Genomic DNA, 27616 nt, shown 5'->3' on the forward strand with positions numbered 1-27616 from the left:
GCCTCTGGCCCTCGGCCCAGTCCCCACTGGGGAGATACCGGGGAGTCATCTCCCCCCGGGATGTTAGGGCCAGGCCAGAGGATGGCGGTGCGCACTGTGGCTTCCGTCTGCCTTACCCACGCAAGCTCCATAGCCCTGTTGACTTCTCCAGTGGGAATACATTCAGATCCCAGTCAGATGAAGGTTAGACTCAAGCCTGGATGGCTACACGGGGTGGAAAGGGAAACTGGCCTTTGGGAAGGACCCGTCTTCTCTCTGGGATGGGTCAGCTGAGGTGCTGACCTCTGGAGCAGGAGGAGGGGAAAGGCCAGTGGAGGAGGCTCTGCCAGCTCCGGGGTGGGGTGTGCATAGGGACCCTGCCCCACAGCCCCCACATGCGGAGGGATCCTGCCCCACACACCCCACATATGGAGGGACCCTGCCCCACAGCCCCCACATGTGGAGGGACCCTGCCCCACAGCCCCCACATGTAAAGGGACCCTGCCCCACAGCCCCCACATGCGGAGGGACCCTGCCCCACAGCTCCCACATGCGGAGGGACCCTGTCCCCACAGCCCCCACATGTAGAGAGACCCTGCCCCACAGCCCCCACACCGGCATTTGGGTCAAGGGGCTGCTGGGAGGCTGAGTACACTAGGCTGGCCCATTGGGAAGGTCCCTCCTGTGGTCTATTCTGAGTGACCTCCGGCTGTCTTCCCAGCAGCTGTCTCCCAGCCTCCCTGGGTTTCTTGCACAGGGCGTGCTCGAACACCCACTTTCCATCCTGCCAGGAAAGCCGGGCTCCCACCAGCCAATGCCCCCGCTCCCTCCTCAGGCCTGGTGTTGCTTTGAATAGTTTGCAAACGTAGGACGTATGTTCCAGGCCTGTCGCTGTCCCTGCTGCTTCCCGCTGGGAGTAAGCCTCCCAAGATCACCTGCTCTATTGATCACTGGACAATATTTCCTGAGCAGGACCCTCGTCATGCCCTCCACAGCCTGGCCCCACGTACTCCTCCAGCTGCAGGTAGTGACGAGGGATAAACAAGACCCTACGTACAGAGCAGTCCCAATAGTGCACAGTGTGAACACACAGGAAATGGAGGCGATTCTCACCTCCAGCCTGACCCCTGACCTAGGCAAGGGCCAATGTTCTCCCACCTCTCCCCTGTGTCACCCTGTCTGGAGTGCCTGCCCTCCCTCTCAGAAGCTGTTGTCCCCGCGCTGCCCCCTCCCCATTATCTCCCGGCTGGCTCCATCATTCCACGCGCCCCCTCTCCCCCCAGCCTCCCATGTGGGCTGCCCCTGAGGGAGGCTGGTTTGGTGGGTTTGGTTTTGGGGTGTCCAGGATCAGGATCGGGCTCCCCGGGGGGCGGGGACGTCACCTTGTCTCAGGCTCTAGCACGGTGGACGCTCAGGAAATGCCTGGAGTCAATGACCCCCTCATGCCCACATCTTCACGGCGAGACCTGCTACCTTCAAGGTTGTCTTGCTCTGGTGGCTGGAGCGGAGAAGAGAGGGTCGCTCTGGGGGAGAGGGTGGGATGGCATGGCCGCAGCAGAGATGCCGAGACTTCTGCGGAAATACTGAGCGGCTCCGGCCGGGTTAGGAAATCTACAGACATAGCAGCAGACTATGACACCGAATGATGAATGGGGATGCGCTGTAGCGGGCCTTGGGCCCCGAGACAGGGAGCGAGTGAGGCCTGTGTGACGCAGGCAGGGGAGGGGCAAGTCCTGGAAATTTCTGACCGAGAGAATAACAGGCCGAGGGCCACACCTCACAGAGGGGAAGTTGGCTGTAAATCTAAAGCACAACGCACAGTCCTAAACCTAAACCTCCTCTTACCACTCACTTCAGGTGCTTCTTGGTGTCTAACCTAAATCATTTCTGCTGTAATCAAAGTCCAATTTGTCTCCTAGGAGTTGGAAAACAGCTGGCCAGGGCCCAGTGGCTGGAAAGAGATGTTGTTCTCCCGTTTCTGTGGGAGAGAACCCGCATATCTGGTAACAAGAGTGTGTTAGGGTTCTGGGCCAAGCTGGCAGGGCCTGGGGCACGTGCGGGCACCGAGGGCCTGCACTGATAGAGGCACCCACCTGCAGGGGTGTGGGTTTGGGGTAATTTGAGCCCCTGTGGAATGAGAAGGCCTGGGTTTGTCCCTGAGGTGCTGCCCGCCCGCCCCCCCCCATTACTGGCATCACACTGTGTCTTTGAGAACCTTGTGGCATCTATGCAGGCATCTACCCTCCCGCTCCATTGTGAAGGGCTGATAAAGGTCTCTGAGTCAGAGATAAGGGCTCAGGAGAAGAAAGATAAGATATTCAAAGGGGCACAGGAGACGAGGTTAAGGGGGGTCTCTCACTGTTTCTCACCCCAGCTTGTGGAGGTGCCCATCTGATACCCGGGAGGCAGCAGGTGTCTATTCCCTTCCAGGCTCCCGCTTAGCCCATCCCCAGGTGAGGGGGAGTGTGCACCAGGTCCAGGCGGCCTTGTCCCCCGGGGGTCCTCCTCTGCGGTTGCTCTCATCCCGTTTCCCCCACCCCGTCGTCCGCAGCAGCACCTGAGGGAATCCCAGAGATGCCAGGCTCTGAGAAGGAAGGCTTTCCTTCCACAGGTCATTTCCTCCCCCTGGGCTTCCAGGGCAAGTGGAACATTCCATTTAAAGGGTGAAACAGGAACAGGTGAGCTACAGTGCAGGCAAGAGAGGACTCAGAAACGTAGGTGGGAGGGCTGCTGAGCCTCTCACGCTGTCCACCGCTACCACCGCCACCTCCCACCAGCCTTCTCAGGGGCTCCTGGCGACCCGTGCCCTGACCCCGAAATGCCAGCGCGGCGGGGTATGGCTCTGGGACTCCTAAAGAGGCCAGGTAGGTGGACATCCTCTCAGAATGCCCTGTCCCTCCCATCTGGGCACCTTTACTTCCCCACCCGCCTGGGGCTGCTGTGTCCCACGGTTCTGGGGGCACCGTTCACACTGAGCTCCTTGTGAATGGCACCCCCTGGGGTGGTGGCGCGGCTGGGAAGTCAGTGCCAGCTGATAAGTAGGAGGGCAGAACCAGACACTTTGCTGTGTTGTAGGCAAACAATGGGGACCTTTCCAGGAAGCTCGGGGGAGGGAGTTGCCTGTAAGAGGATCCCTGGTGGATGCTGCGGGGTAGCTTGAACAGGTTTCTGCGTTTGCTGCTGATTGCTTAATTAGACACCTACATAGTGCTCTCTGCTAATGACCACATCTCCCAGGGAGATGGCCGATAGAAGGGCGGGTAGCCTCAGAGTTCGGGGTGAAGCCCCTGGAGATTGGGGGCAGGGGAGGCTGGGCATCATGGGGTGTCCTTGGGCCAGGACAGATTATAGACTATTGAAGGGAGGGGGTGTTTTCTGTATGGACTAAGAAGAGAGGCAGTGAGCCTGGAGTCTGTTTTTGTCTCCAATATTAACATCCTGTTTGTATGAGCTCCAAACTCCTGGCTGTGGTTTGCCCTCTTGAGAAATGGGAGGGTCGTCCTGGCGTCCAGCTGCCCACTCAGGCCGGATGAGCTCGGGAGCATGTGTGTTGCTGGGGGCAGGTGCTCTGAGGAGGAGCAACCAGGTGTTTATCCAGGCGCCTGTGGGAGGTCGGAGAGAGCCAGGTGGGAGCTGACGGCATGAAGGTGCATCGCTGAGCCCTGTCAACTCCGGCTCCATAGGCCAGCGGTTCTCAACCTGTGGGTTGCGGCCCTTGTTGGGGTTGAATGACCCTTTCACAGGGGTCGCCTAAGACCATCGGAAAACACATATATAATTACGTATTGTTTTTGTGATTAATCACTATGCTTTCATTATGTCCAACTTGTAACAATGAAAATACATCCTGCATATCAGATATTTACATGACGATTCATAACAGTAGCAAACTTACAGTTATGAAGTAGTAATGAAAATAATTTTATGGTTGGGGGTCACCACAACATGAGGAACTGTATTAAAGGGTCGCGGCATTAGGAAGGTTGAGAACCACTGCCATAGATGGTCAGACACCCTTCTGGGACTTGAAGCTCAGTTTTGATAACGGGGTGAGGGCCAAGCTGCAAATGTTTCAGAGCTGCTCTGAGGCGATGCTAGAGGACGCTGATGCAGGGGACCGGGCCGTGGCTGGATTTAAGCGTGGCGATGATTCTGTGCCCACCCAGCTCATCTTCCGAGAACTGGGTGGTTGGATGTGTGGGGCAGAGGCCTCGGCCCTCTCCTGGCCAGCCAAATATTTACCAAAAGAAAGGTGCCAGGACCCCGGTAAACGTTGTGTTTGTGCTGCCCAAACAATGCCATGCTTCATGGGCTTCTAGATACCAAGCCCGTGGGGAGGCCGGAGCCAGCCCCTGCGAAGGCCGGGAAGCACAGGACTGGGCACCGCGTGGGAGCCAGGGAGAGGCCACTGTGCCCTTGAATGTCTCTGGGACGCTGGCATCCTGGCTTTGGATTGTCTTTGCTCTCGTTTTCTCCGTCCCTGGAAGGCCTGAGTACATCCAGAGGATGGGCCTGTGAGGGACTGCACGCAAGTGGAGCATGGGCTGTAGGCTGTCCGTCTCTTCTGCTCCTGATGGAAATGATAGAAATAACCATTTCTGTGGATTTCAGAGACAGGGGGAGGTTGTTGACCTACTCTCATGAAGCTTTGGGCTGTAAGAAAAAGACTGAATTTTGAAGCTGGGTAGACCTAGGTTTGAATTTTGACTTTACCACGGTGTGACTGGGTGTAAATGAGCGAACCCTTTAATCATGAGTTCCCTGTGGTATAAAATGGGATTTAAGTCCCATTTTGCCACAGGTGATTGTGAAGTTTTTTCCTATAAAGAAATAAAGCCATTACTTTTATAGCACAACCCGCATTCATGTTGGGAAGTAGGAAGAAAATGACTATATTCCGTTTTATTCAATAAGCAGTTTGAGCAAAGGTCTTTCCAGTTCCAAAGAGTCGATGCTTTTGTGTCTTTAAAAACCCTCTGAGCATCTCGGGAGGAAGAAATATTTGAAAACTCTATTATAGTTGGTAGCTATCATTAGTTTTTAATTCCCCATTCAGGAAGCCTTTTTCTGTTTAGTTCCAGAACAGGAAACATGGGTGGAAGCAGAAAATCATGCTCACAGCCCTCTTCACCAGTGGACAGGCGGCCTGGAAAGTAATGCGTGCCTGGTTTCTGCAAAGTTCAGGCGGCAGCTCAGGCCTGGGTGCTGGGAGAGCGTTTCCTGCACCGGGTGGGAGGGCACACTGCTCAGCACTGAGGTTCCTCTCAGCGTGCGAGGCTCCGGTTCTGGGACCACCACCATGTCTCTATCCCACTAGGCTAATGTTCCAGAGATTGGAATTAGGGGGAAACTCCCCGGGGGCCCCCTGATTTCCTTCTCCAAAGCACAGCCCCCTTTTTTGGAGCAGGCCTTGACTCTGACATCTTTCCTCTCCGTACATGTTTGTTCCTGTGATCCAAGGCCTTGCACTCCTGTGCCCTCTTGCCCTGCTGTGTGTCTCAGACTGGCTTCTGTTCTGGATGGACCTTTCCCTGTATTCCAGCGGTTCTCCCCCTGTGGGTCGCGACCCCTTTGGCGGTCGAACGACCCTTTCACAGGGGACGCCTAAGACCATCCTGCATAGCAGATATGTACATTATGATTCCTAACAGTAGCAACATTACAGTTATGAAGTAGCCACGAAAATAATGTTACGGTTGGGTCACAACATGAGGAACTGTGTTTAAAGGGCCAGAAGGTGGAGAACCACTGCGTGTTTTCCAAACCATCGCCAACAGGATAGGAGATAACAACCAGGCAAGTGTTTGCAGGATTCTCACCAGGTGCAAGGCACTGGTGGAGGAGCTGAGGGGGAGGCAATACAGAGTCCCAGTCCTTAAGCTTCCGTTTCCCTTCTGGAAATAAGCTTTACCCCAGTAAAAAGTTGGGTAAGTGTGCAAGGCTGTATAGAATGACAGTGGAGTGGTAGAGACAATGGTAGGAGCCATAGACAATGGTAGGGGGAGGACCAGTGAGGAGTGGGCTGAGGCACTTTGGTGAACGGGACCAGTGGGTTCTGGGCACTGATTCCTATTGGGGTGAGAGTCTGGGGTGGGAGAGGGCGAGTCAGAGTTGACCTGGCAGTTAGAAGCCTGATTGTGTGGGACGGTAAGGGTAGACATGGATAGAAGTCAGAGAAAGATGGGGAGCCTGTTAACGATCGAATGTTTTAAACATGCATGGATGGCAACAGTCAAGCGATACAGAATGGTATTCAGTGAAAAGTTTCCCTCCTGCCCCATCTCGGTTCTACCCGCTCCTTGGAGGTCACCGTTACCAATGTCTGTTGGTCCTTCCTGAGATGCTCTAAGCCAGTCCAGGCTGTGACCCATGGGCCAAGTCCGGCTCACCACCTGATTTTGCGTGATCCACAAACCAAATAGGATATTTACAATTTTAAATGGTTGCGGGGGGGGGAAGGGAGAGATGAATAAAGCTTTGTGACACATTAAAATTATATGAAATTCAAGTTTTAGCGTCCACAAGTAGAGTTTTTTGAAACAGCCCTGCTAATTCATTTATACTCATTCATTTATGCTCATTTATACTCATTTGTTTATACAACTAATTTATGCTCATTTCTTTACCTATTACCTGTGGCTGCTTTTGTACTACAAAGGCAGAATTGAATATTTGCAACAGAGACTATATGGCCGGTGAAGCTGAAAATATTTACTATCCAACCTTTTTCATAAACGTTTGCTGGTCCCTGCTCTAGGCATTATAATCATACTAGAGGCCCGGTGCACAGATTCGTGCACTGGTGAGGTCCCTCAGCCTGGCCTGCGGGGATTGGTCCGCAACCAGCTCTCCGACATCCCCGGAGGGGTCCTGGATTGCATGTAAGAGGGTGGTTCTCAGGTGACGCACCCTGGAATCGGGCTCCCTCCTCTCTGGTTCTGGGTGTGTCACCCGAGAACCACAGCTGCCAAATCACAGCAGCTCAGCAGCTCCTGTGTTGAGCATCTGCCCCCTGGTGGTCATTGCGCATCATAGCTACTGGTTGGACGGTCGGACAGTCACTTAGGCTTTTGTATATATAGATAGGTAGTTACCAATGATTTCTTAACCCAAATGGTAGCATACTAAATTAATTGCTCTGCCCCTCATATCTTCCTTTACTTACCTTGGGGACTGTACCATAATAGAGTTAGTCAGTGGGTGGTGAATCTTAATTTCATTTTAGACAAGGCAAAGACTACAGGTATATCTTGGGGATAATGCAGGTTCAGCTCTAGACTAACACAATAAAGCGAGGCATATAAATAAAGGAAGTTGTAATCTTTTTGCTGGTGGAGCGTCTTGCCTTCACTTTTTAAATATATTTTTAATTTCAGAGAGGAAAGGAGAGGGAGAGAGAGAGATAGAAACATCAATGATGAGAGAGAATCATTGATTGGTTGCCTCCTGCACGCCACCCACTGAGGATTGAGCTCGCAACCCGGACATGTGCCCTTGACTGGAATCGAACCCGGGACCCTTCAGTCCACAGGCTGAGGCTCTATCCACTGAACCAAACCAGCCAGGGCTTGCCTTCACTTTGTAAAAGGCTCAACACCAGTGAAGCTCATAAAGGGAGGTGTGCCTGTCATTCTGGGGAAATGCTCATGGGACTGGAGCCTGGAGGTGGAGATGTGGGAGACATCGGCAGCAAGGCTGCCGTGCGAATCTGTGACCTTGGTCCGTAAATAAAGCTCCCCCTCTAGAGACACGAAGTGTTGCATTCTGAGTCCTGTGCAGTGACCCGTGACTGTTACTAGTCAGAGTGACATAAAGACAATGAACGAGAAACATTAAACCAACACCCGAAGGAACAGTAAATACTAAAGGCAATTTAGAGTTACCTTTTGAGTCAGAGGTAAAAGGGAGTGTGCATGGTAAACAGAGCCGGAGGGCGGTGGGTCTTTATTGAATGCCTACTGTGTGCTACTGCTTTATACCTGCTACCTTATTTAGTCGTCACTTTCTCAATAGTACCATTTACCTCATTTTACAACGGAGGGAATTGGGGCCCAAGAAAGTTAAGTGACTTTTTCACATTCAGTGATTCACGTGAGTATCTAGTTGTTTCAAAACATGACTCCATCTGACATTTAAACCTTCTCTTTCCATTCTACCACCCAAGATGCCAGATTGGGCCGGGAGTGCCTCCCCAGCTTTTTATATGTTTTTTATTGATTTCAGAGAGGAAGGGAGAGGGGGAGAGAGATAGAAACATCAATAATGAAAGAATCATCAATTAGCTGCCTCTTGCATGCTCCCTACTAGGGATGGAGCTCACAACCCGGGCATGTGCCTGACCAGGAATTGAACCGTGACCTCCTGGTTCATAGGTCGATGCTCAGCCATGGAGCCACAGTGGCCAGGCCCTCACCGGCTTTGATAAGCCATTTCATCTTCCCGGCCTCACTCAGTCCCTTATCAGCAAAATGAGGTAATTCTCACCGTGATTTCCCTCCCCACTCTCACGTGGCCTGATTCTTATTACGGGGGAAACATTAGGGAAAGGGGTTGCTCGTAACAGCCGGACACAGGAGCTTGGAGGAGAGAGACGGGAGGAAGGGGGAGGGGAGAAAGGTGCTTTGAGCAATTGCTATACTCCAACCAGTTATCTTGGATCTAAACCTTAGCAGACTATTTATTATTCCTTGATGTGGAGGAAGAGTCTAGAAACTGCTTCTAAACTGGGGACTTGCTCACCATCCTTACTTCCATGACCCTGAGCGCCACTTCAGCACCTGGACTTGAACTGCTGGAGGGGCTGGGGTTGGGAGAGACCGGACCACGCCTGACAGGTCTCTCCCCGGGCTGCAGGCTGTGCTCTGGTGTCTGGAGGAGCGGCAGCTAGAGGGCTGTCTGATGTTACAGAGCTGCAGGCAGGGTGAGGAGGGAGGGGAACAGGGCGGGCGGGTAAGCCATCAGACCAAGGGGCCAGGGTGTGAGCGTGTTTATATAGGACTCGGCCAACCTGCAGTTTCGGATTTCAGACCCTGCTTTATCGGGAGACTCCCTGGTTTTCAGTCAGTGCGGAGCAGGGAGACAGCTGACACCAGAGCCTTCCTTGGAAGGCTGGGAACTGCTGGGCTCCGGGCTCTCTCCGCTCCGCCTGCTCCCAGGAGCTGCATCCACCACCCTTGGCAGTTTTCTCGGATCTGGAGTAGTGTTTCGTTCCTTCCCAGGCAGCGGTCCGAGTCTTCCAGCGTGGAAGGTAAAACCGGGTCCAGGGGCCCTGGGCTAGGAGAGTGCGGCTACCCAGCTAGCAGGAGGGGGCCAGGGAGAAGGATGCACATCCTGGGCAAAGAGGAGTGGCGTGTGTGTGTGTGTGTGTGTGTGTGTGTGTGTGTGTGTGTGAGAGAGAGAGAGAGAGAGAGAGAGAGAGAGAGAGAGAAGGCGCATATTGGAGCACTTCTATTATATTGAAAGCAAATCTTTTACTTCCTTTTTCTTTCATTTATCCCCTCTTGCTCTCCTAACAAATAAGAATGTCCCATGAACGCCCATCTTCCTTTGGGGTCTCCTATGAAGAAGTTAGAGAAAATTTCTGGCGTCTAGAATGTGACTATTTCCTCACTGGGAAGTAGGGGCTGCAGAGGGAACGTAGGGACAAAGATCTGTGCGGAGATGTGTGCCCAGAGGACCGAGGCCCTGGAGCCAGGCCTGGTTGAGCGGGCACTTGGGAACCCTCCTCACCAGCTAACCGGGAGTCCTGTAGCTGCTCGCGCGGTGGGAGGTGGAACCAGTGTGAACCCCAGCGAGGTCTCCATGTGGAATTAGCTTGAAGCAGCCTAAAGGGATTAGAGCCGAGAAGGGCCAAGCGACAGGAGCACTTTCTCCTGGTGCCTCGGCATGGGGCAGGGTGGGGGCCAGTGTGTGGAGCGGGTGGGGCTTGGCTCTCTTCCCCCAAAGCAGGCATTTGGGCGAGGAGCTGACAGGTGGGTAAGGCTGGTTGAGCGTGGCGCTGTCTTCCCAGGGTTTGCATGATGTTCCTCAGTGGCCAGGAGCCGAGATCAAAGACCTGCCTCGTCTGGGCTGGGGGGCGGGGCGGAGGAGGGCTGGTGATGTCATGCCCCGTGGACAGCCCGTGCTGTGAGGCAGGGTCTGGCAGGAAGGGTGGGCCAGGCCAGTGGGACTCTGCCAGAGGCTGGAGGTGGCTTTGAAAAGCCCATTTGGGTGGTGAGACAAGCACTGGAAGCGTGTGGTGGAGTGAGCTGCGGGCAGAACACGGAGTGGCTGGAAAGGAGCAAGGAGAGGGGACCGAGGAGCCCACAGCTCCCAGACATTCCAAAGCTGCTGCCAACCAGGGGCCCCAGCTCTCAATATAGATGTAACCCAGAATAGTGAGCGCACGAGCGTGTGCTACTGACTTCGGGAGATAACGAGAGAGATGGCTGAGCGGTGGTGTGGGCTGGGCCAAGTGCGCAGAAACACACTTCCAGCGCCGGACGTTGTACAGTGCAATTGAGTCTGCACAGCTATCTGTTAGGCAAAATAATTACTATTGTGCAGTCTGGTTACTTTGGAAACTAAGGGCATTTCTAAAAATTAGTTCTTATTTACATCATCAGCTGCTTCCAAATAGAATCCAATGTCTTTGTATATTTGCTAGATGGTGTGGTGCATAATTTTGGCCAACAGATAATAACAACCCTTCCTTTATACAGTCATGTAGTGCTTTTAAGCCTGGAGTGCACTTCAGAGGTTCAGTTTAGCAGGTGTCTATGGACCCCTGTTCTCTCTGAGGTCCGGTGTTATCTATTTAGCATGCACAGCCGGATAAGGCATGGTTCTACCCCCAGAGATGTCACAGTCTAAGTGCAGTCCTATAAGGAAGACAGAGAGAATATCAATCCTTCAACAGAGATGCGGAAACTGGAGCCAAAAGATGCAGAAGGGCAAGGTTAGGATCAAGATCCAACTCCTTTAAAAAAAATAGTTTATTGCCCGGCCAGTGTGGCTTAGTGGTTGAGCATTAACCGATGAACCAGAAGGTCAGGGTTTGATTCCTAGTCAGGGCACATGCCCGGGATGCGGGCTCAATCCCCCGTCTTTCTCATCATTGATGTTTCTATCTCTCACTCCCTCTCCCTTCCTCTCTGAAATCAATAAAAATATATTTTAAAATAAAAATATTTTAAAAAATAGTTTATTGATTTTTTTTAGAGAAAGAGAGGAAGGGAGAGAGCGAGAAACATTGATGTGAGGGTGCAACATGGATGCAAGAGTGCAACATTGATCTGCTGCCTCCTGCAAGCCCCCTACTGGAGATGGAGCCTGAAACCTGGGCATGTGCCCTGGACCAGGAATCGAACCTGCAACCTCCAGGTGCACAGGATGCCGCCCAACCAACTGAGCCACATTCAGCTCCTGCTTTTTGTGTGTTTCCCCTGAGCACCACCATATGTATCAACTCCCTTCTACCTCTTCATCCCCCACACTTTTCCCGCTGAGTAATGAGCAGAGCAATAATCTGTGGAAGGCAGAGGTGAAACTGCCCCCTGCATCGGAGTCAGTCCTCCCTGGGCTTCTCATTGTGCAACTGGAATGGCAGCAGGGGCCTGGGTCTGTGATGTGTGGATCTGATGCTGCCACTCACCAGAGACGGCCTTTATAGCTCACATAATGCTTAACTCGGGACAGACTGGCTTCCTCCCTTCCCCCCTGAATTATCTGCACAGGGGCGGGAGCTGTAAAACTCAGGGGCTCCCTGGAGGTAGCTGCTCCCCGAACACTGGATTTAGAAAACAACCACCAACATTTGTTCAGGTCTTTGTAGCTGACAGAGTGGATTTACCTACGTGAAGAATAGGGTATGCTTCTTGATTGCCCCTCCCCGCCACGTCTGCCCGGCCTAGGTGTCCTGGGAAGGTCCCGATCCCAAAGCTTAAGGTCTTCCTCTGGATTTTTAGGCTTAAGTTGAAAGGGACGTCGAGAGGCCAGTCTGGCCCAGTGATGATCACATTTTGGTGTGTGACAGAGTTTTCGCCAGTCTTAGGTGAAATGACAAAAACAGGGAGAGCACACTGATTTTTTTTTTTTGAAAGCAAAATGTATTTAGTTTAGAGGATCTTTTGGAGGGTAAGCAGGGGATATATTCAAATATTCTGAGGTTATGGCTTTCTTATTCTTTTCATGAGCTGATGGGGAGAGTCAATAGTAGTTGGCCTTTTTAAATGTCCTTATTTGGCAAATTTAAAAATGGGCAAACTTTTAATGGTTCCTTAAATTTCATTTTTTTGAAATTTCATTGGTTCATGAAATCCAAAAATTTTCCTCCAGGCAGGCCCTTCTCCAGACAGAATCTCCCTGATAAGGGCTCTTTGAGGAAAGTTCCAGAAAACTTGGATTCTGATCTTGTCAGAACAAGGCCATGGGCAAAGGAATGCGCTCTCGCTTCTTCCCCTTTGTCAGAGAGACTGACACTCTCCCTTTTCGGAGAGGCTTGGGGTCAGGCCTTGCCGGCCCCTGTTCCTGTAGTTATCTTTTGGGAGTGATGAATGTCACCTTCAATCTTTGGAAAGCTGGGGGTTTTGTGGATTGGATTATGGCAGCAGCAGGAGGTATAGTTCACATTCAAGGTCTTGGTGTCCATTTGGAAACACCTTTGTAACCAGATGATCAAGGGTCAAGGGCACTTAAACATCTTGCTGTCAGTTTTTGAAATGGTGACTTTTGCCCTAACTGGTTTGGCTCAGTGGATAGAGCATCGGCCCGTGGACTGAAGGTCCTGGTTTTGATTTTAGTCAAGGGCACGTTCCTTGGCTGCAGGCTCAATCCCTGGCCCTGGTCGGGGTGAGTTCGGGAAGCAATGTGTCTCTCACACATTGATGCTTCTCTCTGTGCCTCTCCCCATCCCTTCCATTCTCTCTAAAAATCAATGGAAAAATATCCTCGGGTGAGGATTAATAAAACAAAAAGAAAGAAACAAAGAACAAAAGAAAGAAAAAAAGAACCGATAGAGGGGAGCTATGGGGGGGAAAAAGAGGAACAACTGTAATAATCTGAGCAATAAAGATTTAATTTTAAAAAAAAGAAAGAAAGAAAGAAAAGAAGGAAGAAAGGAAGGGCAGATCTTCCTGAGCTCTCAACTGGAGCTTTTCTAGATCTGGAGGCTCCCAGAGGCTTAAGTGTCTGAGTCGTTGGCCTTCTGAGGAGTCAGGCCTGGAATAGCAACAAATAACAACCATGCGGGAATCCCCAGGCAGCCCCAGCTGGCAGCCTGAGACACGTGGTTGTGTTGCACATGTGTGCAGACTTGTAGGAGAGAAATCGTTTAGGGAAAATTCGTTTGAAATCACCCTAGAAATTGAATAGATGCTCTTTTTGAGATTTATCTGATCTGGAAGTCCAAGCCCAGGGCATGAGATTCTCCTGGCCAAGAGGTTTCTGGAAGGTGAAAGACCAGTATAGCAGCATAGTCCTTAAGAGTAGTGCTATGGGAAAGCCTACAGCTGTGACTGGTGATAGGTACCACGGACCTAGTCAAATTAGCTGAGGGAAAAAGATAATGCGAGAAAGGATCCAAGAAGTGCTGGTGGAAGATCTCTGCCATCGGTTATCTGATGGCTCCACCTAAGTTTGGGGCAGGTGAGTGATGATGACAGGGCAGTGGTTCTTAGCCTCTTTCTGGTCCCAGTGATGGTGGCTTACCCCAGGGAGGCGTTAATGAGAACTTTGTCCTAAGTTGGGACACAGAGACGTGGAGTACAGTCAAATTCTTGGAGATGGGATCTCTTCCGAGCTGGACAACCCAATAGGGCAGAAGGTGTTAACCATTTAACATGGATTTTTCTGGCGGTAAAGTTCAACAGAGACATGCCTGGGCCCTTAAAGATGCCCCCATCCCTTCATGGTGAGGTTATTCATCTGACTGCATGATCTTGGGTAAGTCATTTCCTCTCTGGGCCTCAGATTTCCCACCTGTAAAATGAGGGCGTTAAATTTGATCACCACCATCCTATTTGTTTAACTGTGCATGCCTCAGCCTTAGAGGCAGTCGGGCCTTTCCCAGAACTTGAGGTAGACTTTGACGTTGCAAAAGGAGAGTCTACTATCGCTTTCAGAATTGCAGGCCTACTTTATTATCCAACAGTTGGCGTATCGGTTGGAAAAGTGGCTGGAGGTGGCAGCATGAGACAGGTCTTCTCCACACAGTAGATCCACAGACTTTTGTAACCAAGAGATCTGAGGACACCAGTTGCCCAATATTGTTCACAGTTATTGGCCAGGGCTGGGTTCCCATTTTAAAAGCCTCCTGAGGCCACGAAACACACCAGGAGAAACATGCCAAACCTGTTCCACTGTGTGTTGGATGTGATGGTTTCTCACCCCAGAACAGCCCATCTTCATCATCTCCCTCACAGCATCTGTCCCTTTCTTCAGTTCCCACAAACGTTGGCCCCTTCCCCCCGTTAGCATTTCCCAAGGCTCAGCCGCCTATTCCCCCTGGGAATGACTCTGAGGAGCAGGTAGCACAGATGACGCTGTGGGTGATGAGGTGGAGAGAGGGCTGGAAGCGAATGAGGTGGGGAGTTGGGAGGCACGTATGTTAGGAATCCTCAGGCATGTCTCTACCTGAAGGCCAACCCAATAGCAGTGCTCTGCCTCTGCCAGCTCGCCCGGGTGGGAAAGCAGCGGCTCCTTAAGGGCAGCTGGGCTGGCCTGTGGATCATCTCCCTGCCCCACGCCAACTCGAGTTCCGGGGAGCTGGCTCCAGGCTGCAGGAACCCAGGGCCCCAGGAGAGACCCGGATTGTGATGATGCAGGTGCTCTGCTTGGCTCTCAGCATCTTGAGTTTAAATAACTCTGGTGGCTCTCCTGAAACCCTGTCTACAGGGGCTGGGGGAGCGGCAGAGTCAGCTCCAACGTGTCATCTGAAACCGTTGGGGCCCGTGGGTTTCAGAACATGGGACACACGCTGTGATTACCTGAAACCTCCAGCCCCGTCTGGAGCAGCTCCAAAACCAAACATGTTCATATTTCCACAGTGTGACCTATTTAAAGAGCCACGTACCTGGGATAAGTGAAAGGCTATAGAGTCTCCTGCCAGTTCGGGTCATACTTTGCTGCTAACTAGGGTCAAGTCATGTTGGGTTCTGCCACCAGGTGAGAGAAAAGCTTTCCCTTGTCAGGTGCCTGTGGATTTGGGAATGCGAACAAGTTCCGAACTGCCTCCCAAATCCCAACAGGTGCAGTTAGCCGTCCCATTTCACAGATGAGGAAGCCAGGGCTCCGAGAGGGGCAGGACTTGCCTGATGCCATTCAGCCGATGTGTGATTCCAGCCCAGGTCCGTCGCCGCCAGAGCCAGGCTTCTGTGTGGGCTGCGGCACACTTACCTCTCGAGGAGCGAGTGGAGGAGAGTCCAGGGTGGGGGTGGGAGCTCTGGTTAGGGAGGCACTTTCTGTACACCTGATAGGTTTCATGTGTTTAATATTGACTTCTGGAATCCCGTAGAGCAGCGGTTCTCAACCTGTGGGCCGCGACCCCTTTGGTGGTCGAACGACCCTTTCACAGGGGTCGCCTAAGACCATCCTGCATATCAGACATTTACATTCCAATTCATAACAGTAGCAACATTACAGTTATGAAGTAGCCACGAAAATAATTTTATGGTTGGGTCACAACATGAGGAACTGTATTTAAAGGGCCAGAAGGTTGAGAACCACTGCCATAGCGGCTCAGAAGAGAGAAAGCTAAAGTTCAGTCAGCATCATGAATTCAAGATGAATCCAGCTGGTTTTGTGGGGACTGTGAGAGCCAGGAACAATAGAGTCATGCTGGGTGTAGTGAGTGAAGCAGCACCTGTAGGGGGACACCCCCATCCCTGTGAAGAGCCCTGGAATGCACAGCCCTCCCTGCCAGAATCTTGCCTGGACTAGGAACCGGTCTTGGGAGGAGGACTGTCCGGAAGGATCACAACCCCCGGATAAGGATGATGTTGCTGTGCAGCTGGGAAGAAGGAAAATTCAATTAGGGGTTTCACTGCTCTTCACAAGTGATGTGAAAAAGGTCAAGGGAAGTACTAATTCAATCTGCTGGACACACACCATGTGCTTTTAATATGTTATTGGGAGGATGGGCAATACTTTATTGGGTCTGCTGTCTGGGCAACGGCATAGGTAACTCCTCTCCCCCTATGTTCTAAGTGCTGTTAGATGGCAACTGCCATTTCGGGGTCATCTCATGGATCATGTAAGATATGAACTCTTGATATCCAGGCCTGCGTGTCCATGGTGTTGCTATGTGGTGAGGAGCTCGGTGCTGTGTCCTGCACTCGGAAGATAGCCATTAGGAAGGGTGGTAGGTTAGTTGCCATAGGAACAAGGAACATCTGCTCTACCCAACTAGAGAATGGATGGGGGGAAATATTCTTAAAGGGACCATTAGCTCATGAAATGGGTGCCAGGAAAGTAGGTTTTCCTAAGAAGACCGGAGGGCCAGATCCGACCCTTTGGCCTGGGGGACTGTGAGGCTCCGAGGCAGCAAACCCACACTTGCTGTAGAGAGCGCAGGAGAAGGAACACAGGTTTGTCCTCCCCTGAGAGGCGGCTGTCCTGTGGGGCATGTACCAAGCTCTGTCTGCTTGTTGGTTCAGATCTCTCCAAGCCTGTCCGTCAGCAGTGCTCACCTGCGCCTTCATTAGGGATCTCAGCTCACCTACGGCTCCACTTCCTCCTAAACCCCCTCAGCTCCCTCCTGAACCCCTCAGGACTTTTCTAAATCTCATGGTAGAAACTGATCTGCTTGCTCTGACCTTACCCTTTATCCCGTCCTCTCAGCAGCCTGTCTGTAGGCCAGCCGAGGTCTCCCAGCACGGTCTTCTGCTGCCCTCGGGCACACCTGACACTCCTTCCTCTTTCCTTTCACCTTCCTGGTCTTCCTCGTGCCAACTGTGCCTGCGGAGCCGAGATGCTGGGTCCTCCAGAAGTCATCGTGGTCATCCTGGCCCTCCCCGTGCAGTTGGGACTCCTGAGCACCTGCTACCGAAAGCGCTCAGAGCAGCCTGAGCCCAGGAGGGGGTTTTATGGTAAAGTCAGAGAGACATGGCTGGACCACCGGCACCTACTGGGACCAAGGAGCCGATGCCTCACATGTGGTCTTGCTGTTTTATGCCTCTCCGGTGCTGGCTTCATTCTTGCTCTCTCTGCAGAGGCCGTGCGACCTCCCGGTCAGTCTCTGGGAGGGAAGGTGGCCTCCGGCAGCTCCCTTGTGTGCCCGTCACCTGGAGAGAAGGTATCACTTTTCTCTTAATCCCAAATCTCATCCCCTGCAAGGGGTTTGGCTGAGCTGGGCTCAGCTGGCTACCCATCACCAAGAGAGTGTGTCAGCCTTTAGAACATGGCTATTTCCACTGCAGCTATGCGGGTATCGGGGTGAGGGCAGCTTCTAGAAAGGGGTAGGTACTTTCTACTATGGTAACATTAGCCCTTCTTGGACCTCCAGCCAAGCTTAAGGAGTTTGGTGTGGCGAGTTTACACACCCCAACCCTCTTGTTCAGTTATCTCCTTGCCTGACCCTGGGGACGGACAAGACCTAGTAGGCAGCGGGCAGTGTGGCTGAAGGAGCCCCGGGCATGGCTGTGGTGTCATTGTCACTCCCTGTGGGTAGGGAAGGCATGGGACCTGAACCTCGAAGGCCACTCAGGCCCCTGCCTCACCCCTGGGTACGACTCTATTCTTTCAGTAAAGTCCTTCCTAGGAGATTTCATTGTCTCGTCAGACACCAGAGAGTCAGCATCCAAAAGCTCATCACTGTCTGAATTCAGTCATTCATAACATAATTGAACCCACTGTCCCTCATTCCACCTCAGGCTCATGAGGGTGACCATCTTGTTTAGGTTAGGATCCATTTAGTGACTATGAAGTCATCCTCTTTGCTTCAAACCCCAGAGCAGAGGAGAGACGAACTGAGAGGTCGATTGTATAATCTCTTCATGATGCTGTACCCCGTTTTCTTTATGTATCCTCCATGCCTTATTCCGCCAAACCTCTCACCCCGCCCGGTGTAATGGCAGCCATGGAACAGAAGTGCTGGGGCTGGGCGGGTGGGAGGCAGGCCCACTTGGCTGTGCTCTGTCAGGGCGTGTGGGAGAGGAACGGAGAGCTGAGCACTTCCCTCTGGTTTTGCCTGACTCCCCTGGAGGTGGGGGTGTCTCCGAGAGGAGGGGGAGGGCCTGCAGGGGCCCAGGAGCTGGGCTATTTCTGTAACAGAGCGCCTTTGCAGCCAGCCGCAGAGGAGGTCAAACTCTGGGCGCGGGGCTGGAATGTAGGGGGCCAGGAGGCTGGGGGAGCTGCGGTTTCACCCCTTCTGGCAGATTGGAGGGTCCCTGCTGTGCCCTTTGGGGAAGGTGGGGCTCCCCACAGCAAAGTGCATGGGTGGGGAGGGTCTGGGCCTGGTGGTGGGTGATGGTGATCGTGTCATGCATTGGAGGGGGTGGGGGAGAGGCATGCAAAACACAAATCCTCCCTTGCAGTGAGGGGGAGGGATTTAATTCCAAGGGGTGGGGGCTCTAATTCTTGCTCTCAGCCATGAAACAGCTCAGGTCCGGCAGAGCACTGTGTGAAGGGAGAGAGACAGAGAGACAGTGCTAGGGCAGGGCCAGGGGGCTCAGATGAGCACTGGCAAGTGTGCGACAAGGTCAGGGATACTGACAGGGTGGGGCCAGCTTCCCGTGGAGCGATGCTGCCAGGCCCCTCACCTGCACTGGCCCTCCCAGGTCCTGTGTAATTTCTATTGGCAGTCTCTCTTTTTTTGTATGAGGACAGCCCACATTAAAGGGGCTGTGGGGCCCACAAACCCTGGCACTCCACTTGCAGCAGCAGCATCTACTCCCCACTCCTCTCCTCGCTGCCACTTCACATAGTCCTTTCCTCTGCTCTCCGGGGTCTTCTGGGTCGAACTCCTGGTGGAACAATTTGCATATGAGGCTTTTATTATACAGGATTGCCGGCTCCAGCTCTGCCTTTGTTACAGAAGGGCCATCGGGGCTACATTTGAGGCTGCTTGACCTTTGACCAGCCCGCCCTTGGCCTGCTCCTCTGCAGCCCCCTACACGTAATCTGCTGGCTTTGTCACTTTTTCATGCTCTGGGTCCTCCCGAACCCACACCTCTGAAGCGGGCAGATGGTTCCTGGTGGGAATCAGCCCTGGAGAGGGGCTTCCCGGAGAACCGAAACCACTCAGGACTCAATGGCCCCTTTTGTCCTCTCTTTGACTCTAGGGGCAAGGTGAGGGCCATCTCATGTCCAGTGGGCCTCAGGGGCAAGCACTGGCCCATGTTATATATAGTGGATGGGTACAGCGAAAGCACTAGAACTTGTCTTCTCAGTTAACTCCAGTGATGTAACCCCAGTGATGTAACCCTAGTGATGTAACCCCAGAACTGACTTGCTTTTTATTTTTTATTTTTTTAAGACAGAAAGATTACCTGTGAAATATATATTTCAGAGAGGAAGGGAAAGGGAGGGAGAGAGAGAGACATCAATAATGAGAGAGAATCATTGATTGGCTGCCTCCTGTACAACCCCCACTGGGGATCGAGCCTGCAACCTGGGCATGTGCCCTGACCAGGTATCGAACCTCCTGGTTCATAGGCCAATGCTCAACCACTGAGCCATGCTGGCCGGGCGAACTGACTTGCTTTTTAACTTCCAAGTGTGATATGACACAGGAAAAATTCACCCCCAGGTCACAGAGTGCTGGGGGCAGACCTCCCTGAGCTGCTCAGGTGTGGCTTATTCTGACTCCTCGGGAAAAGGAAGTGGGAGGTGGCATAAGGGCATTACAAACTAGATTTAGGAATCTCCCGGTGCCATCTTGATGGATAACTTCCTTAGGAGCAATTATTACGCATCCATCTTCATCTGTCAAAGTGCCGAGGGGTTCTATCGTCACTGGCAGGCCACTGCTTCCCATGAGTGGACAGTCCAAGGCAGGGGCAGGGAGGAATTATTACTGACATTTATTGAGCACTTACTAGGTGCCCCGGCCTCTCTTAAAATCTTTGCTTGTATCATCTCATTTAATCCTTGGGAAAAAACCCACGAAGCAGGTTCTTATATTAATGCTTTTTGCAGCTGGGGAATGAAAGCAGAGGGGGATTAAGTCACTCACCCAAAGCCCCTTAGGTGGTAACTGGTGGAGCCAGGATTTCAACTGGGGCAGTCTGACTCTAGAGCCAACAATCTCAAGGCCAGTGCAGATTCAAGTCAGTAAAAATAAACTAGGAGATTAGCTGTAGGATGATGCATGAGAAGGGAATTTCGATTTGCACAAGAACGCGAAGTGGGAAGAGAGCTGCCTTTGGACTGTGTCCTGGGCTCTAATCCCAGCCCACCCACCTCCTAACTGTAGCCTTGGGCCGCTTACCTGGCCTCTCAGGATTCTCCTCCATCAGCCCAGGACAGGCGCTTGCTAGGGCCACGGCTTAGGTAAGTGTGAATTTCCTTTTTTTATGAGGATACCCGAGTCTTCCTGGGGAGGCTGAGGAGTGACTTAGGAATTGAAGGTTAATTCTTTTTTTTTTTTTCGGGAGAAAAATGCCCAACCAGCCCTCCAGTACCCAGTCTCTGGACGAGACCCCCTGCCATCAGCCGTCTCCACTGTCCCCGCTGGTGGCTCTCCGACAGCGGTCACCCTCTGGGCTCTCTTCATCTTTTTTTCCCTTTAAAAATGAGGATATTGTCTTGCATACCACAGCCCAGTGATCCAATTCAGGAAATAGAACATCGCTGCAATACTATTTTCTTCTATGCAGCCCGTATTTAAATGTCACCAGTTGCCCTAATAATGTCATTAGAGTTTAATCCAGGACCATAGTTCTACCCCCTTAAGACTGGAGGCCTTTCTCAGGCTTTTCTTTGTAGATCAGGCACCGAGGATGTTTGAGGAGCTCCCTAGTCCTTCCTGCCCCTTGTCCAGGCCCCTCCCTCTTCCTCCCCCAGATTCACAGGGTAAGGCACTCTCCTTAGGCTCAAAGGGTAAGAGGAGGTCCAAAAACTCAGTAATCAAGAGAAACAACATTTTCCTGCCCACCTCAGAGGGCCGTAAAAGAACCCAATGAGATAACGATGAGAGTGCTTTGTGAACCGTAAAGGGTTCTACTTGGTATTTTTCCCTTCTGTCCTAAAACAAATAACCCTTTCTTTTCATAAAGACCACGTTCAGGTCGGCCACATTATTTTAGTGCAATATCTTAGAAAATAAAAAGAAGTACAAAAAAATTCACGAAGAACAAAATATCAACCTTTTCAATAAAGACCGGATCAGGACCAGTGCCCCTCCAAGCCATGTGGGCGCCTCGAGCAAAAGGGAAATTCAGTAATACTGATCCGGTCTTTATTGAAAATACTTCATTCGTCACAGATTTTTTTTTTTTTGCATTAATGTTTATTTAAAATTTTGCATTAAAATATTATTAATCCTGATTACTGAGTTTTTGCAGGTTTTCCCATCATCCTGTCCTCAGAACAAGGGAGAGAGAGGTGGGCGCCCAGCCAGCACTATTCTTGCACCCCGGCCAGAGTAGAGGAGGAGGGAGGATGGGGGACAGAGAGAGCAGGAGGGAGAGGAGGGACACCGAGGCCTGGCGTCCAGCCGGGCTCTGGCCTGGAGCCTCTAACAGCTTCCAGCTGCTTCCACACCCACCAGACTTCCTGTCTTGGGAGGGGTGTTGGGTTGGATTTCCCCCCTCTTTTCTCATCAGATGCGTGTTCTAATTAGATCTTTGGATCCCCTCACGTCTACCAGTCTTCCCGGTCTTAACATTGACCACTCCCCTTTGTTGAACCTATTCTGACCCTGGATCTGCCCCTGTTTTCATCCATCCTGGGAGCCCCTTCCAGGTCTGTGACTGGCCGCTGTCCAGAGCATCCGCCCGATGCTGGGTGAGCACCGGGGTGCAGGCCCACGTTCCCCATGGCTCTGGGACAAAGCCAGGCCGAGGGGCATAGGGAGGGTGTTCGCCAGGCTGCAGGGGCAGGTCTGAGGTAGCAGGAGAGAGATCTGGACCAACTGTGGGATTCAGCCTTGCCTCTGATGTAGGAGCTGGGTTATATTTACCTCTTAAAGCTTCAGGGGTTTGTGTGTGTGTGTGTGTGTGTGTGTGTGTGTGTATGTGTGTGTGTGTGTCGGGGGTGGGGGTGGGGGTTAAATGAAAGTGTTAATATTTTTCTGTCCACCTCATAGGACCATAAAGGAATCAAATGAGAGAATGATGAGTGTGCTTTGGGAACGTAAAGGGTTTTAGTCAATATTATCCCTTCTGTCATAAAACAAATAATCCTGTCTTTTTATAAAGACCACATTCAGGTCGGCCACGTTATTTGACCTAAATCACTGAGAAGAGTCCTGGCTGATTCAGGGGCTAAGCCCATCCCTGCCTTTAATCAGCATTTCTGTCAGACTAAAGCAGGTCACAGGACAAGCTGGATCCTCTCCCTCCATCCACATTCCATCACGGTGTAGACGGAGTGGGTGGGCCAAGAGTAGCGCGGTGGTTTTCTTCAGTGTCTCTGCTGAAGACTCCCCCCTTTTATGTACCTTTACTCGTATTAAGGGTAAAATTTGATATGTTTTGTGAAACTATACCCACAATTAAAATAGTGCACATATATGCATTATCCCAAAGTTTCTTCCTGCCTCTTTGAAATTCCTCTAGTCACTCCCTCCCCATGCAACTTCTGATCTGCTTCCTGTCACTATAGATTAGTTTGCATTTTTTTAAAAGAATTTTATATAATGGAATCAGACACTATACACTTTTATTGGTGGAGGAGCTGGCTTCTTTTACTCAGTGTAATTATTTTGAAATGCATCCATGTTGTGGAGATCAGTAATTCACTTCTTTTTGTTGCTGAGGCAGATTCATTGTATGGGTGTGTCACATACACTGTTCTCACGTTTTCATGGACATTTGGGTGTTTGAAGCTTGGGCTCTTCCAATGCAGTCGCTCTGACCATTTGTGTACAATCTCTGTGTGGACATGTGCTTGCATTTCTTTTGGGTTCAAACGTAAGAGAATCAATGGCTTGTTTGATAACTGTCTGTTTAACTTTAAATGAAATTGCCAAACGTTTCCAAAGTGGAGATGCCATTTACATTGTCACCAGGAGTGTCTGAGTTCCAGGTCATCTACATTCGTGCCAATACATGGTATGGTCAGTTTTCACTGGCGCTGTTCTGTTGGGTCTGTGGTGTTAGCTCATTTGTATTTGCATTTTCCTAGAGACAGTGACATCGAGCATCTTTCCATGCACTTTGACCTTGTATACCTTCTTTGACGAAGTGTCTGTTTAAATCTTTTGCCTATTATTTATTGTGTTTTTGCCATCTTAATAGTAAGTGTAGTAGTTCTTTATGTGTGCTACATAAAAGTCTGATGCCAGTTACAGGTTTCGCAAATCTCTTCTCTCAGTGTATGGCTTACCTTGTCATTTTTTGTAAGAGTGTCTTTTGAACGGCAAAGTTTTTTATTTTAGTGAAGTTCAGTTTGTTGATTTTTCTTTATTGTTGGAGCATTTTGTGTCTAATTCAAGAAATCCTTGCCAAACCCAAAGTCATTAAGTTGTTCCTCCTGTTTTCTTCTAGTTTTAGCTCTTACATTTAGATATTAGTTGATTTTGAGTTAATTTTTTAAAATCTTTTTTTAAAATTGATTTTTATAGAGAGAGCAAGGGAGTGGAATAGAGAGATGGAAACATCGATGAGAGAGAAACATCGATTGACTGCCTCCTGCATGCCCGCTCCTGGGCACCTAGTTCGCAACCTGGGCATGTGCCCAGACAGGGAAGCAAACAAGCGACCTCTTAGTGCATGGGTCGGCGCTCAACTACTGAGCAACACCACCCGTTCTTGATTGAGTTAATTTTTGGAAGGGAGTGGAATAGGGAGATGGAACCATCGATGAGAGAGAAACATCGATTGACTGCCTCCTGCATGCCCGCTCCTGGGCACCTAGTTCGCAACCTGGGCATGTGCCCAGACAGGGAAGCAAACAAGCGACCTCTTAGTGCATGGGTCGGCGCTCAACTACTGAGCAACACCACCCGTTCTTGATTGAGTTAATTTTTGAATGTTTGTAGGTCAGGATTTTTGTTTTGTTTTGGTACGTGATCACCAGTTCTCCCAGCTCCCTGTATTGAAGAGGCTACATTACCCCACTGAATTGCCTTTTTACCTTTGTTGAAAATCAGGTGACCATATATGCATGGTTTATCATTGGACTCTTCTGCTCCATTTATCTATGTTTTAATTTGAATTCATGGGGGTGACATTGGCTAATAAACATTTATCTATTCATCTATATGCCAATACCACACTGTCTTGATTACTGTAGCTTTATAAGTCAGTAGTCTGTCTTCCAACTTTATTCTTCTTTTTCAAAGTTTTACTTATTCTCGGTCCTTTGAATTTCCATATACATTTCAAAATCAGCTTGTCAATGTTTACAAAGAATTTGCTTGGATTTTGTTTGGGAGTATGATGACTCCATGGAAAAGTATGGGGAAATTGCTCTCTTAACAAGATTGAGTCTTCTGGTCCATGCAAACAGTTTATCTTTCCCTTTATTTGGATTCTAGTTAACTTCTCTCAGCAATGCTTTGTAGTTTTCAGTGTGTAGATTTTGCATATCTTTTGTAAATTTATCCATATTTCCTATTTTTACGCTATTGTGATGTTTTAAAATTTTAATTTTTCATTGTTTGCAACTAGTATATAGAGATACAACGGATTTTTTAAAAGAATATGGACTTTGTATTCTGATCCCTTTTTTAAAACTTAACAGAGCAGGAGCCTGGAAGTACGAAGGTGCAGGGTGTTTGCATGATATGCTAAGCATTTAAAACGGCATCTAAAACATCAGCGTCTTTCCCTGTTTTAAGTCACGAGCACATTCCATTAGCAGCCCTGCGGTCAGCTGTGGCTGTAAAGGGTGCCAGAGAGGGGGTGGTCTGGTGCATCTGACCCTCCATGGGCAGCGCTCCCCGGGTTTGGGGGTTATGCTTGGGGGTGAATGAAACAGGTGACAGTGCAGTGTAGCCCCTTTAAGAGACCGGGGCCAGCCAGCCATCAGGCCACTGGGGAGGCAGCCCGGCAGATAAGATAAGGCCCCCCGGCTGCGTTAAGCCCAGGTCCTGAGCCACAGTGGCTGGGCTACTGATAGCCAAACAGGAACCAGCAGTGATAAGGAGAAGGTGCCAGCGACTAGACCCAGGCTGGCCTGAGGTGGAGCAGCCCCATCACCCATTGGACCTGAAAGGGGAAGAGAGTGTTCGTGGTGGGTGTGAGCGCGAGGGCATTTGCATGCTCCTGTATATCCCATCATATTCATGATCATGGTTTAAAATCCCTACTAGATGGCACTTAAAGGCTTTCTGTGTAGGGAACGTTCCATAAATATGTTTATTGAGCTCTTAATGTTCTCTCTGCTCATATCTTTGCTCTGGTGAGATGCTCTGATACAGGCTTTGGACTACCTGATGTTTTGCTCAAACTAGAAAAATCCGGCCACGGACTTAACTCCAAAGAGCCTGGAGCTCCCCATTCGCACATATCTGTGTAGATTGACATGCATCCTACACGGAGACACTTTTATGCTGGGTATAGATTTCCCCAAATCAGCCGCCTATTTTTAAAGGGATGAAGAGGGGATCCGTGTCTCCCCATTCCTGCCCACCTTTCATCTGCATCCTGCGAGGGTGTGAAAATGACTTCTGCTACGATGACCTGTAGAGACGACCTGTGGCCACGTAGTCCATGCAGACCCAAGCAGTCCTTGGCCTGTCAAGATGTTTCCCCTCTTCCTTTCCATTTCAGTTCCTAGTGCCACTCTCCAATCCCCTGAGTGAGGCGGGCTGTGATTAAGCAAAGAAACCCTCTAGCTAAACAGCCAGGAGCTGAAACTGTTCAGCCACCTGCAGGGATTGTCCACTGGACCCGGACAGAGGCCCTTCCGTGGCCTGCGGCCTGCCTCCCAGGGCCTGTGTCCCAGGCTGGGAATGCTATGACTACCTTTGTCTGCGCTCCCTCCACCAGGAATAAATAAAAATATCATCCCTCCCCCAGATCCCGGCTCCTCTATTGGCCCGTGAAGCAAATATTTCATAATGTGGGCTCATCCAATTGGGCATCGTGCCAGAGCCCAGCGCCTCAGGTTGCGAGTGAGCGCCAATCAGGCGGGGCGGCCGGGGTGGGACTAGTGGGCTCCCCTGCACATGGGAGGCAGTGCTTGCTCAGGTGCGTGGCGTGGCGGCGAGGTGGGAGCCGCCACTTCCTCCAGGCTGGGGAAGGGACAGGGCGGCCCACCAGCCAGCTGGAGCCGGCCCAGCGCTGAAGGGGTTAAGGCCAGCCAGCATGTGTGGCTGTTAATGATTGCTACCCCCCAGGGACCTGGTGAGGATTCAAGGGAAGCCTTTTGCCTATTGCTGAGTGTGACAGGAGTGAGAGCAGAGGGCCCGCAGAGCGCTCCGGTGAGTGAGTGGTTGGCTGTCTGTCTCCTGTCTGTGTGTCTGTCTGTCTGGGTGGCTCCGGGACAGGTTGAGGGCACACTCGGATGCACCCGTGTCTTTTCTTCAGCTGGAGCCGGCTTTTGTTGCAGCCGGACACAAACCCCCAGCTTGGGGCCAGATTTCTGTATCCTGCCTGTTTATTAGCAGGGAACCTCCAGGGCTGGGTTAGTCCATCCAGGGGGCGAACTACTGGGCACGGGAGCCAGGGATGCACACCATTGTTCCGAGGCAGGGACAATGGCTCGTGGCCACCCCACACAAAGCTGCCGCGGCCGCTCTGCCTCCCTCTTGGGGCCATTGTCTCCTGCTCCGGGCAGAGCACAGCGCCGGCCTCTCGAGGGCTGACCTCCTGGGACGGCTGGGGAGGAGACTGAGACGTGCCTGCCCTGCATCCCTGTTATTTAGGCTGGAGACGTGGACGGGAGACACAGCCGGTGCAGAGAGTTGGGGGGAGAACTCTTAACTCCTTACGAAGACAAAGTTGTCATTGGGCAGCAAAGCTGAACCCTAGGAAGAAAGGCCGCCAATCTTTTGGGTGCAGGTGCTTGCTGGCCGCTGTCCTCAGCTTCCCATTTAGGACCCTCATTCCTGCAGCGTCCGAAACACGGCTCTCCCCCTCGGCCCCGTCCCGTGACAAGTCCGATCGTGCGGAGTGTGGCCAGAGCGCCCGGCTCTGTCGCAGTGGGTGGACCGGCCGACTGCTCTCAGCCGAGGCCCGCGTGCCCGCACAGGCACGTGACGGACATGAGGGCCTTACTAGCCTCCAAAGCAGAACTGTTGTCGTTGCCCCCTGAGCCGGGAGCCCTTTTGTCCTCCACTTCTTTCTGGGGAGGAAAGAGGTTGGGGTGAAGTCATGGTGGTGGGAGGCGGCCCCGGAGGCGTCTGTGGGAGGCACAGAGTGCGCCCCGTGCCAGTCTTGAGGCAGATCCGAGAGATAGGGCTAACCCACAGGGTGCTGGCTCTTCCTGGTGCTTTCTCTGGCTGGACTGCCCGCGGGCAAACAGAAACCAGGCTCAGCGAGGGGGAGGTGCCAGCCCTGGGCACCGCAGGGCAAGAGCCGAGCAGCCAGTTTCTGGGCATGTGAGCCAAGGC

At 51.5% G+C, this 27616-nt stretch overlaps 1 protein-coding gene across 8 annotated transcripts in view; it reads left to right on the plus strand.

Annotated features, from left to right (window-relative positions):
• PLEKHA6 (pleckstrin homology domain containing A6) overlaps positions 1 to 27616 on the plus strand; it is a 142557-nt gene that overhangs the window by 59067 nt on the left and 55874 nt on the right. The window contains exons 1-2 of one of the 8 annotated variants that reach the window (XM_006771975.2): positions 26210 to 26408; positions 26592 to 26688. The exons of 2 other annotated variants lie outside the window; for them this stretch is intronic. The gene's annotated coding sequence lies outside the window, so the exon portion shown is untranslated. 5 more of the 8 variants (XM_006771977.2, XM_015569286.1, XM_006771973.2 and 2 more) reach the window with 5 other exon arrangements.

This window comes from Myotis davidii, unplaced genomic scaffold, assembly GCF_000327345.1.
Source record: "Myotis davidii unplaced genomic scaffold, ASM32734v1 scaffold246, whole genome shotgun sequence".
NCBI lineage: Eukaryota > Metazoa > Chordata > Mammalia > Chiroptera > Vespertilionidae > Myotis > Myotis davidii.